General features: G+C 36.2%; 1 protein-coding gene across 3 annotated transcripts in view; it reads left to right on the forward strand.

The window, feature by feature from the left end:
• Nucleotides 1-13,584, forward strand: part of XPO7 (exportin 7) — a 76,015-nt gene that overhangs the window by 27,567 nt on the left and 34,864 nt on the right. The window lies entirely within an intron of this gene.

Here is a 13,584-nt window from a genome sequence, read left to right on the forward strand (position 1 = left end):
TACACTAAGGTTGTCTGTTAATTATGAGTATATAATGTATATACTTAATTGTAACTGAGTTGTGATTGTAATTGGTTATTTTGACTAAGGAAGATCCTGGTGATCTTTGAACAGTGGGAATCCCTAAAGGTGTTTTAGACAAAACAGTCAGTCAAGGTAGCAGTGAGTGGTGCTAACCCAACCCAGTCTCAACAAATTTAAATAAAAATCCAGTACCATCCCTGCATTGTTGGAGAGTTCCTCCTTAGTATAAAGTGACCTGTTTCACAGATGTCACTCCTCTTTTTTTCTGGGATATCAAATGCATTTGGGCTGCCTATTTCTTTTCTGAAAATTTAGCTAAAAAAAAAACAAAAACAGTTTAGGATGTAAGAGATGGTAAAACACTCATTATTTCCTGCAAGTTTGTGAGTGAAAACATGAGAGCTGTTCAGAAACAAGTTTATTGGTGTGTTGCACACACTACTTTTTTTTAGTCACACATTTTGTTAGTTGCATGTGTGGCAATGAATCTGCTAACATTTATAATACACTCTGTTCTTCAGGTGAAGTGAGTCTTGTGCTTTAAAAAAGAAATAGAGACAAATGCATGATTAAGCTGCAGAATCTTATGGAGAAAATATTTTCAGTTGTTCAAGTGTGCCAGAATTGTATTCAAAATTTTGAAAGGAGATAAAATGGATATAAAATGGATAGGATATAAAATGTCAGCAGAACACTGTATAAATGATGCTGTATAAAATCAAAGATCCCTAAGGCAAACTAAGGTATATTTTGCTGACCTTTCCATATAGACATATATTTGGGTGGTAAGGGATAATTTAGAAAAGTAACAGTAAGTTATTTAAATATGAGCATTCCTTTGAAATGACCTTATAAATCTAACTCAAAGATTTTCCTGTGTAGATCATTAGCAGAAGAGTATTTTTTACCAGATAGGTACAATATGGCTTCTAATTTAGATCCACAGAGAACCACTATCAGTTACATCATGCTTGAATATGAATGACAGTGTTAAAATGCCTATATATTAAACAAGGGAATTTTAATCATTTTATTGCCCTATCAGGTAGACCAGGAAGGTGAAAGCTAGGATATAAAATATCATGTTTTATTATAAAACATTAGTTAATAAACTAGGCAAGATAAAATTTGGGGAGGAAGAGTGGAAATTTTAAGCTGGCAAATTAGATTTGTTTTTAAATGACTTTATTTTTTAATATACTTTTAAGAGCAGTTTTAGCTTTATAGAAAAATAGAGCAAAAAATACAGAGTTCCCACACACCTCCTTGCCCCACTTTCTGACACACAATTTCCCCTGTTCTTAGCATTTCACATTACTATGGTATATTACAGTTGATGAGTCAGTATTGATATATTATTATTAACTAAAATTCACTCTTTGTATTGTACATCCTCTGGGTTTTGACAGATGTATAATTGCATATATCCATCATTACAGAGTCAAACAGACAATTTTGCTGCCCTGTCATCACCAGGGCTCCTCCTATTCTTCATTCCCTCTCTCCACCAAACTCTTGGCAACAACTGCTCTTCTTTTATATCTATAATTGTGCCTTTTCCTGAATATCAAATAGCTGGACTCATACAGTACGTAGCCTTTCAGATTGGCATCTTTTCACATGATTTAAGGTTCCCCATGTCTTTTTGTGGCTTAATAGCTCACTATTTTTTTAAATCACTGAATACTATTCCATTGTCTGGATATACCACAGTTTATCTATTCGCCTATTGAAATATTGAAAGACATATTGGTTGTTTCCAAGTGTTAACAATTATGAGTAAACCTGCTGTAAATATTCATGTACAGGTTTTTGGGTAAACACAGGTTTTCAGTTCATTTGTATAAATACCAAGGAGTGCAATTGTTGGATTATATTGGATAGAGCATGTTTAGTTTTGTAAGAAACTTGCCAAGGTGTCTTCCACAGTGGCTGTACCATTTTGCATTCCCACCAGCAGTGAATGAGAGTTCCTGTTACCCCACATCCTCATCAGCATTTGGTGTTTTCAGTGTTTTAAATTTTAGCCATTTAATAAATGTGTAATAGTATCTTAGTGTTGTTTTAATTTGCATTTTTTCTCTAATGATATACCATGTTAAGCATCTCTTCATATGCTTATTTGCCATCTGTATATATTCTTGGCAAGGTGTCTGTTTAGATCTTTCGCCAAATTTTTAATTGGGTTATTGTCAAGTTTTCAGATGTTTTGGTATATTTTGGATACAAGTCTTTTCTCAGATACATGTTTTGTGAAAATTTTTCTCCCAGCCCATGGCTGGTCTTTTCATTCTTTTAAGCAAATTAGATTCTGTTTGTAAGTGCAGTTCCTGTCATCAGGGGAAATTGTAAACACTAGTAACATAAAAAGAAGGGGGAAACCCTCAGATTCCTGAACTTCCTTGAATTCTCACTGACTGAATACCAGTCTCATTGGCTAGCCTATTGCTATAACTAAGTATAAGTGCTTAAATCTGAAATCCTTTTTTATCTTGTCATTGTAAAACTTAATAATGAAGCTTGGTGATTGGTGACCTCAGATATTTTGTGATTTTATGTTTGATTGATTGCTGTGCTCTGTTATGTACAATTCAGTGTTTAAATGGTGTTTAATATTCTAAGATGATTCTGCACGAAATACCTGCAGTGCTCTATAGCTTGAATCTTGTACCCAGTTGATATTAAGAACAAAATTAAAATCAGAAATGCACACTGTTCCAACAGTATTCTTCTGCAGTGTAACTTAGATAATAACTCAAAATCAAATAACTCTCGGAAACCATGACTAAATGACATGAAAATCGTATAGCTCTCACATTTTGGCTCCTTTGATACTTAACCATTAGACTATACTTTCTGACCTTTAGAAGTCACTTGTTCGACTGTGCTTGCTATATGGTAAAAATCATTAAATTTGTAAGGGAAAAGACTGATAATATCAAGAGACAATAACATTGCAATTTAAATTGTTAGAAATTCGGTTTAACACTCTTAACAGGAATATTGAACTATGATAGGAATGTTCTCCTTGTATAGATCTGCTTTTAAAAATGAGGTTTTATGAAAATGGTAATATGGCAGAAGTTTATTTACACATGTTTATTAGAAACAGCAAATTTGGTTTCCCAAATGGCTGGGTGTTGGCTTCCTTTCCTAAGGTGATCTGCTTGGCCTACATAATCTACTCTCTTACTCAGCCATTTTTCATTGCAGAGAACATTGTGTTGGTCCTTTAATACAGTCAGTGTGGCAGAATCAAGTTCCATAAAAGGGATTTGAGAGACGAACATCCTTATTTAAAAAGGAAATGAAGGTGTCAAAAACCAAGTGTATTATTCTTTTTTGTTTTTAATTGGAACTCCATTTATAAATCATAGGGTGCAAATTTTTATGCCAAAAGCCTATACAAGCTTTTAAATGCTGTCAGTAACCACACCATGCATTATTCATTTCAAAATGAATGTTTGATGTTGCACAACTGCCTTTTTTTTTGGTCTTTGGAGTGTTAGTTTAAAATGATTACACAACTCTAAAGAAAAGCTTTCCAAAGTTTAATACAGAGTGGTTGTCACTTGAGGGCTTTTTGTGAACTAAACTTCAACTTGTATTGAGGTGAAATCTCCCTAACATAAGAATTCCCACCCAGGTATTTTGTCCTCTGTGGCAGGAGGGATCTTGGTGCTGCCTTCCTGAACATGACTTGTCCCCTGAGCCACTTTGCCTGAAAAGGCCTGGTTGTTCGGATGAGGGGTGTACAGCTGTCCTCCTAGGATCTCCTTTCATTATCTTCCCAGGGGTTCTCCTGAGGTCCCTTTCTTATGTTAGAGTTCCCATTTCCTGTATTCTTTGCTCACCTTTTTCTGGGATTACTCTTTATTTTTGTGTGAAGCATGTTCTTTCATGGGAGCATGGGTGCTAGATTGCTGTGTGGCCTTACAGGTCTGAAACATCTGTGTCTTACCCTCACACTTGGTTATCTGTTGACCTGAGTAGTGAGGTCTATGTTGGTTACTTCCCTACAGAATCTTGCAGGCATTGTTCTGTTGGGCCTGTTCCCTGTGTTGCTTCTGTGATGTCCGGTGCCATCTGATTCCTAATCGTTTAGTGTTACCTGGCTTGGGTTTTGTTTTTGTTTTATGTCTCCACCTCTGGACAGCTTATAGAATCTTCTTGTCCTCATTTCTGAGGTTTCACAGCAGTACACCTTGGGCATGCCTTGCTTTTCATTGTGCTGGGCATTTGGTAGCCCTTTCGTTCAGATGGCTGATGTTCTTCAGTTCTAGGAAGTTTTCTTGAATTATTTTGTTGGCAATTTTCTCTCTTTCACTGCTCTCTGTTCTCTTTCTGGAACTCCTCTTAATTGGATGTTGGACCTGGAACCAGGCCTCTCAGTTTATCTTTGCTCTTATTTTCCATCTCTGTCCTTTTGCTCTACTTTCTGAGAGACTTTAACTTAATTTTCCAACCCTCCAATAGAATATTTGTCTCTACCATATTTTTTAGTTTCTAAGATCTCTTTTTTTTTTTTTTTTTTTTTGAGAGGGCATCTCTCATATTTATTGATCAAATGGTTGTTAACAACAATAAAATTCAGGGGGGGTCAACGCTCAATGTACAATCATTAATCCATCTCAAGCCTAATTCTCGTCAGTCTCCAATCTTCTGAAGCATAAGGAACAAGTTCTTACATGGTGAACGAATTCTTACATAGTGAATAAATTCTTACATGGTGAACAGTACAAGGGCATTCATCACAGAAACTTTCGGTTTTGATCACGCATTATGACCTATAAACAATCAGGTCAAATATGAATATTCGTTTGATTTTTGTACTTGATTTATATGTTGATCCCACATTTCTCCTATTATTATTATTATTTTTATTTTTAATAAAATGCTGAAGTGGTAGGTAGATGCAAGATAAAGGTAGAAAACATAGTTTAGTGCTGTAAGAAGGCAAATGTAGATGATCAGATGATCAGGTGTGTGCCTATGGACTAAGTATTAATCCAGGCTAGACAAGGCTAAGATCTCTTTTTATGTTGAGTGTTTCTTTTTTAGAGCATCCTGTTCTAATTTCACAGTTGCAGTGTATTTTCTTATTTTTTTGGTGAGTTTAATAATTTTTTCTTTTATTTTTCCTCCTTTATCTCTTCTCTTTTTTTCTTTTCATATTCCTTTCTCCCTACACAGTTTCTGTTTTTCCAGGTTGCTTTTCGTGTGTTTGTTTAGATCACTACTATTAAAAGATAAAACCGAGTCATGTCAGAACTTTTAAGTTTGAGCAAAAGCCCTTTCAAATTGGGCAGCATCCAATCCAGCAGACAGACAGAAAGGAGCTCCAAGTTGCTATACAAAATGAAAGACTTAAATAGGCAAGAGGGGAACAAGGAAGCTACAGGAGCCCCAGCGTGGTAGTTGCCGCAGTTACTTTCCTTGAGGGGTGGCAGGGTCTCAGAGAGATACCCATCCAGGGCTGACTGGGTGATTTTTAATTGACTGGTCTAAGGTTCCACTTCTGGGAGAGGCAAAACCAATTAAGTCTCAGTTTGACAACATGGGGCTTAGCACAAGTGACTCCATTTGGGGCTTTTGTCTTGTTTTTAACACTATGTTCCATGTTAAAGGCTTTTTTCAGATTTTTGGTAGTCCTTATATTTGCTCATAATCAATATTAAGAGAATACAAAGCTGATTGGAAATTCTGAGTGTGGGGGTGAGGCTTGCTAGCTTGAGGCATCATAGTAGGCCAATTTGACTGTGCCATTTGTTGGGTAATCCACATATCAGTGTATCTTTAAGTGTTTCCTTTGGACTAATTAAATTCTCAGGGAAGGTCTTCCAGTGTCCTGCCTAGAGAGGGTACCATCTGGACAATGACGTTTCTGAGTGGAAGGAACCAGCAGCAACTTATGTATAGCTCCTTAATTGACCTGTTAGCTGTCTGGTGCCCATGTCCTCAGATGTGCTTTTGACTGGCTTGGTGTCTCCCAGGCCAGAGAAAGAGGGGCTCACAGAGGCAAAGAGTAAGGGAAGACATCTGACTTCCCCAAAAACACATTCACCCTGTTCTTTCTTGGTTTGGCCACCCACTGAGCTTTAATATCTGAGCAAGGAGTGCAGTTCAGGTTGGTCTTCAGCTCTTCTCAACACTGAGAAGGGATTTGGCTTTCTTGAGCCAGTTAAATCAGTGGCCATTGATTTTTCTGGATTCCAGAATTTTGTTGGCTGTTGTTCCCTCTCAGGTCTTCCCCATCCTTGGGAGGTTATAACTCTTTTTTTAGTCCCTTTAGTGTTACGTTTCAGTTGGATTTTGGAAGGGAATAAAATTAAATGTGTGGTCAATATGCCATTTTAAAAATCCCTCTAGAAGCTTCTTAAGAGTTAGACTTAACCACTTATGCAAGTCATTTTTATGACGCTCCCACTATGTGCCAGACAAGCACTCTTTTGTCCTTTCCATCTAGCTTATTCGTTACTACTCATTAACTAAAATCACAATATATAATTAATATAAATGGCAATTTAAGCAAACATTTTAGTCAATTATGCAAGAGTTGAGGTTTACGAACAATATGGAATTTCTGTAAGTTAATGAATACCTGTTTGAACAAGTGCCTGTACAGTGACAGTATGGGTCTGTTTCTATAGGAAAATAGGTACTAAATACCAGGTGATGCTGGAAATACAGTGGATCCTCATTGTCTAGAGTTATATGCTAGAAAACAGAACATCACCAAGGGTGCTGAATTAGCCAATACTGAACTGTTGTTCGTAGATGATATACATACAGGATTAGATTCCTATCAACCCATCAGCTTATGACCTTGTTCTTTCTGTTTAAAGATACTGTATTTAGTAGACCTGAATGAAGCTTATCACATGTATTTTCACACAGCCTCCTTCGGCTTAGGAACACTGGACAGCACTTCGACACTGTGCTCCGTGCCACCTTAAACAGCAAGGTCAACAACAAAAAGCATTTCATTTGTATAAGTAAACCACGAAAAGACACATATGCTTGTTTACAGAATGGGAGATGAAACAGGCAAACAATTGCCATGTGCAGCCTCAGCTGAGAATGTGTATGCTGGATGACTAAAGTTTTTCATCTTTTGCATATGTCCATGAGTTACCAAAAACTGCCTCAAGTATTTATTGTGGGATTACAAATAAATTTTAGAGCAAATAGGTAAAGTTGCAAATAATGGAACCCACAAATAAGCAGGATCAATTGTACATCCTACCCCCAATCCCCTAACCCACCAAGGAAAGGCACTGATAACCCCTCTGGAAGAAACAGGGTGGATTTATGTGTATCTGTGAGTATGCACTTTTAAGAGCTGTCCTCCAGAGCCTTTAGTAAGCAATGTAATCCATAATGGCTGGTAACAAACTCAGTAATTAACCGTTTGCATACATTACCTTGTTAGGCTTTTATAGCCTTGTGAAGTTGATGTTATTTCTATTGAAAATAAATGAAAACTATTTGAAAGATTTGAATAACTTATTAATACTTCCACAGCTAGTAAATAAAGCAGTAGGGATTTGTCCTACATCCAAGATCTTCACCATTATACTGTACTAAACCTCCACTGCAGAAAGATCCTTGTTCCTACTGCCAGGTCACCAAGGTAGCCTGTGAGGAAGGCTCCTATGCGATCCATGAAAGGGAGGTGTGGGAGTGTTACCTGGGGTGTTTTTTAAGTGTAATTCTCCTTTTTAAAAAATTCACTCTGTTATTTTCATGATCATTTTTAACATTTGCTCACTTTTAAATTTGATTTACTTAGATAATTAAGGAAGATTAGTATATTGCAATCAGAATTTTAGACCTGGGAGTGTCGTTTTAAAGTAGTACAATAAAATCCACTTGTTCTACAAGTGAGAAAAGTGAAGCTCCAGGAAATTAACTTGCTCAAGTCGCACAGTTACTAAGACCAGGGTCCAAATTGCTTAACTCTCAATCTAAATCTCTTTTCCTTGCCTAGTTTTTTGAAGCCCCTTGTACTCAAGATTATTTTAGTAAAATTTGGTAAAAAGTTAGTATGCAAAGTTAAAACCAAATTTATTATATTGCTGTTTGCTCACTACTTTTTAACTTTGACCTCTTGGAAGGAAACCCTAACATGAGACAAAATTGCATTAGAGCAGGGGAGGAAATTCAGATGTCTGCAAAGGGCCAGGTGCTTGAACTATGGGGAGCTGGAATGAGTCTGCCCCGGCAGAGCACTTGGTGTTGTCTTGTTAGTGCCACTTGAAAATGCAGGCCCAGTGTTATCAGATCTTGTTAATTTTTCATGGGAAGCTAGAAAAGCAGATATTATGAAATATTGTCAACTATGTCAAACTTTAAAAAAACACTGTAAGACCAAAAAGAAGAATGTCTATGGACTGGTTTGAGGCCTCTGTTTAAAGCCTGTACTTTTGAGGATTCACTTTACACTGCAACTTTCATTCCTCTGCACCATTAATGACTGTGCAAAGGAACCAAAAGCAGTTTTTAATGACTGTTGAATGAATACTCCTGAGTTAAATTTATCAATTAATAAACTGTCAAGTGACCAGGCAGTTAATCTGGCTGTTCACTTGATGAAATAATTTGTTGACGTGTTTTGGCTGCTATTACCCACAATGCAAGATCATGTGTCTATTACACATTAGAATTGATTAGTATTTTGAAGGTAAGTATAGAATTTTGCAGTCTCATATGTTAGCAGACTTGCTGTCCTTATCTAGTACATGCAAGGCTCTGGCGTAGCATTATCGCTTGCTGAAAATATGTATTTTATCTTGTTTTACGGCAGGAGACACTACAGGGCATCTGCAGCTAAGAAGTTGTGCTCACCCTCTCAGTACTCTCAGAAATACAGTATCCCCAAATGTATCTAAAATCTTAACCTTATTTCTTTCCTGAGAAAAGCATGGGAGTTATGGTTCTAAAAGCATTAATTGATGTAAAAGTAAAGCATTGTAAATTTAAAGTGCATTTGTCAGTTATTGATGAACTTCTTTTCCATGAGTATCAGAAAGAAATAGAAAGAATAAACCCCTGGAGAATTTTGGGAGAATGGTGGCATTCATCCCTCTTTATTTAAATCTTCTCATCAAGTATGACATCCAGAAAAATGCACAAATTACAAATGTACAATTCAGTGGATTTACTCAAAATGAACTTGCCTTTGTAACCAGCACCCTGATTAAGAAATGAAATGTTTATCCTTACTACTATTGATGGACATTAGGCTTTCCATTTGGGAACTATTACATCATTGCTGCCATGAACATTCTTATTCTTGTGTATGTGTTTTTGGTGAATTGAGCACAAATACCTGCTGGGTATATATACCTAGGAGTGGAGTAGCTTGGTCATAGGGTTACATAGGTTGAGCTTTAATAGATAAATGCCAGTTCAATGGGATGGACCCAGTCAGACTCCACTAGCAGTGTGTGTCTAGTTGTTTCATATCCTAACCAACCTTGATCTTGGCTTTTTCATTTCAGGCATACTAATGGGTATCTCATTGTGGTCTGAATTTACATTTTCTAGTGATTATTGAGATTGAGCACCTCTTTATTTGCTTACTGGCTGTTTGAATATCCTCTTGTACAGATTCTAGTCTTCTGCACCTGCTTTGTTAACCGTTTTTCTTTACCTTTTAAAAATAAATCATTGCCTATGTAAACAAGTCTCATTCAGAGAGCTAGCTACTTTTATCCCCATCGACTCCACTACAGTAAATAACATCTTAGCGATCTTCTGATATATATATAAAAACAAAATGGCTTTGGCCCACAATATTGCCTTCTAGATAACTTTATATATATAAACAAGAAACCTTGCGTGGAATATTTTTAGGCCACTTAAAAACCATCAAAATTTACTACTGGTAAGAAAGTAATAAAAGTAGTAATAAAACAGACATTTTAAAATTTTAATTTTGGAATAGCCTTTTCCCTTTTTGATTTTATGAATTTATGAATTCTGATTGGAAATAATCAGCTGTAATTGATTCTGTTTCCAATCAGAATTCATAAAATCAAAAAGTAAAATACAAAAATCAGTAAAATGTTACTAATTAGAAGAATTAATTTAGAAAATGTAGCTTAAATGTGCCCTTTTAAGAAATATTTATCTGTACAATTGTTAGGGTTTCCTTCCTGCTCACAAGCAATATAAGGTTATGGTCAAAAAATTGGAAACATATAACACAGAAATTGAAAGTCTCCCATAATTTCACCTCCTGGATATAATTGGTTCATGTTCACCTGGGTTTTCCTCTATGAATTTGCTGACCTACATCACAAATGATATACTCTACCTACTGCTTTGCTACTTGCTTATTTAACATAACAATAATTATTACTGAGTTTTTAGTTTTTTTTAAATCCATGATAACTGGATATTCATTATTGACAATATGAAAGACCTTACTGAATAGATTAAAAACATGTAATAAGTATCAGTTTTATTGATCTTCCTTGTAGGTCTTTAAAATTGTTCTTGATTTTCTGGCAGGTTCAGTACACATTTTTTAATTCACTTAACACAGTGTTTTCCTAGTACACACAAAAACTCCAGCTAAGGAAGATCTAAATTAATGGAGTTGACAAAACAGATTGAAAGTGGCTTGATTTCTCATCAGTCCTTTTATATTAAGCATCCTAAGCATGAAAATTCAGCCACTAAATTGGTAATTCTCTCTGTTCTTCATGAAAACATCTCTGGGTTGAACTTGCATTTTGCATTTTGTAATAGGGTGGTAGCTTCTAATCATTTCAGGGTGGTACAGGGTGGCTGTTAGATTAAGGATGTGCTCTGCAGAGAACCTGCAGATCTGACTAGCCATCCAAGAGTTAGCTTGTTTTCTAGTTCAGTACTTGGCATTATTAGGAATATCGTCAAATCCTTCCTAAAAGCAAGTATCCTAGCTCTGGAAGTTTTGAGGATAATTTAAAAGTATATACTGTTAGGCTTTTTAAAAAGCAGTATTTTATAAATTAAAATAAATTCCAAGCTACTCTGTTTCATGGAGTAGTCTGACATCTAACGTGACCTCTCATTTAGAGGAAACCTTTCAGGTAAATCACTAGTTCTGAGGTCTGTAGTCTGAACTATTTGCAACCTTTTATTGAAATGAGAATAGCTGCCTTTTCTCTATCCAGTTTTAAAAGACCATATAACATAATGTTTCTAAATATTAAGGAAGATACATTCTTTTAATACTTTCATTGTAACTCTTGGGGAAATCAGTGTGGTGTAGGTTTAGGGGTTTGGTTGTCTTGAGTTTCTGGTACTAAAGCCCTTCCAGTTTTGTGAAGTATTTCACCCAGATGAGCTCTTCTGTTCCAGTGGGACCAGATGGAAGTTTCTCTGCTGCTTATAAACTCAGCAATCTCAGAAATAGAAAATAGACATTCTTCTCTGGAGGCTTTTCTGTGACTGAAATGGCATCAGGTAGTAGGCATCCTTAAGAGCAGCAAAGGGGAGAAAGCTTAATAAAGGTGCTACTGCATAAAGGGGGAAACGCTGTTGTGAAGTGCTTGTTTTAATAGCTAATCAGATCATTGTAGGATAAATTATATTATTCTGGGTACAGAAAAAGGTAATTCAAAAATATTATCTATTAGATTTGCTTTGAAAACACTAGCAGCCAAAAGAACATAAAGGTAAATGTCTCATTCCACTCTCCTTCCTTTTGGGTAGTATGGGCAACTCAGATAAAATAACTATTAACCCTGAGGTTTTTAGATGTTTGTTTCCACTCATTTTTTAGGAAAACAAAGTTGTTTCCCATTTGTTCTTCTGGAAGTAAAGAAATAGAACTACAGTTCTTAAAACTGTTTGTGTGAATGGTGAAATTACTTTTTGTTTTTCAAACAGTCTTGTTTCCTGAGCTGAGAGCTCATTACCATACTTACCTGCAGTATGTTTTGTCTGCTTACTTAAAGCAAATCAAACAGAACAACCAGCAGAGCCCACCGTAACCTGCGTGTAGGTTTTCAGCAGTAAGGAGCTGGTAACAGATGCTTAGCCATTGTCCTGTGAACAACAACTTACATAAATCTAAACAAGAGTTGTGCTGGGGGAGCTACCTGATTAATGGATCAGACTTTAAGGAGCATTATTATACCTTAAGCAGCCTGACTACTTAGGGAGTATCTGTTCAAGATACTGAAAGCTCAAAATACGTGGTGTCTCTGGAGGCTGTGTGGCTGCTGCTTCATAATACCCAATACCAGATTTCATAGCTATCTTTCCATTTTAGTTAGGGTATTTTTCTGTTGATGTCTTCTGTGTCAACTATTTTTTTAAAATAATTTGTTCTAAGTGATTCATTTTATAGAAGGGGAAAAAAACAAAAAACCCAGCCTGCTAAGTTGAAACAAAATCCTGTAAAGGAAATCTGCCCACTTGCTTAAGAATGTGGGGTTTATAATTAAACAGGTTCATTTGTCAACAGGGTCTTGGGCCAGTATAAGCAAGTATATTGCTGACTTTCATGTGTATTTTATGGAATATGTATAATTAATTAGCTTTCTCCTCTGTTCCTTTGTTTATAAGCTATGTGACAAGAATCAAGTACTGCTTACTTACTTGAGCTTCTTTACTTGAGATCTGGCTTTGCAAGTGCAGTTTTTCTCTGTTCCTTTGAATTGAAATAGGTATTTAATGGGACCCCTGCAAGTCAGAAACAAATTAAACAAGCCAAATCAGAGCCCCCAGGTGCTGTGAGGAGTGGTTTGTTTTGGAGTAGGGGTTGTTGTGTTTGTTCGTGGGGTACTCCATGCAAGACTGAAGATCTTAGTGTCAGTATTTGCCTGTCTTGTTTCCTTTAGGTTGATGTTTGAAATTTATCAATCAGGTTGAGTAAAATAGGTATCCTACCTTAAGGGCTTTACTGCTTAGTGGAAAAGCTGTGATTTATAAAGTCACAGCATAATGGAATAAAGTGGTAATGAAAAGCCTAGGGGAGGCTGGCTGTGTAATATATTTTAGGCTGTTTACCAAGGCTGATTTGTTTAATTATTATTTTTGTTGTTGTTGTTCTTGTCAGAATTGCCATCTCTAATAGTAGTATCCTTCAAACTACTTAAACCAAATCTTGCTTGATGCTGTGGTAAATAGGCTCAGATTCCTTCCTAAAGTCCAAACCATTCTTTTAAAGACTAACAGAATTGTGCACTACTCTTCAGTCAGTCAAAGATGATGGTTAAGTGAAATCTTAGTTCCTTTCTTCCTTGCTTTTCAACAGTGCATTAAGTGGAAGTAGATTTGCATCCCTTCAGGGTTTTTGAGCAAAGCACACACCCATCCCCTTTCAGCCTCCCTGGAACTGTTTCAAGATTTGGAGAGAAGGGTTTGTTTGGGGGTGTTTCCCTTGTCTTATCTCTGTGTGAGCATATGCTAGGGTTGAATTTATTTTGACGCATCCGTTTTAAATTTGGAACTGAAGCAAGAGTTTAAAGTACAGCAGGAGAAGAGAGAGTCTGCTGAACTTTAGACATGAGGGACCCAGGGAGGAAGGTACGTTATATGCATTCTGAAGCTTGTTCATAG

Source organism: Manis javanica, chromosome 3 (assembly GCF_040802235.1).
Source record: "Manis javanica isolate MJ-LG chromosome 3, MJ_LKY, whole genome shotgun sequence".
Classification (NCBI taxonomy): domain Eukaryota; kingdom Metazoa; phylum Chordata; class Mammalia; order Pholidota; family Manidae; genus Manis; species Manis javanica.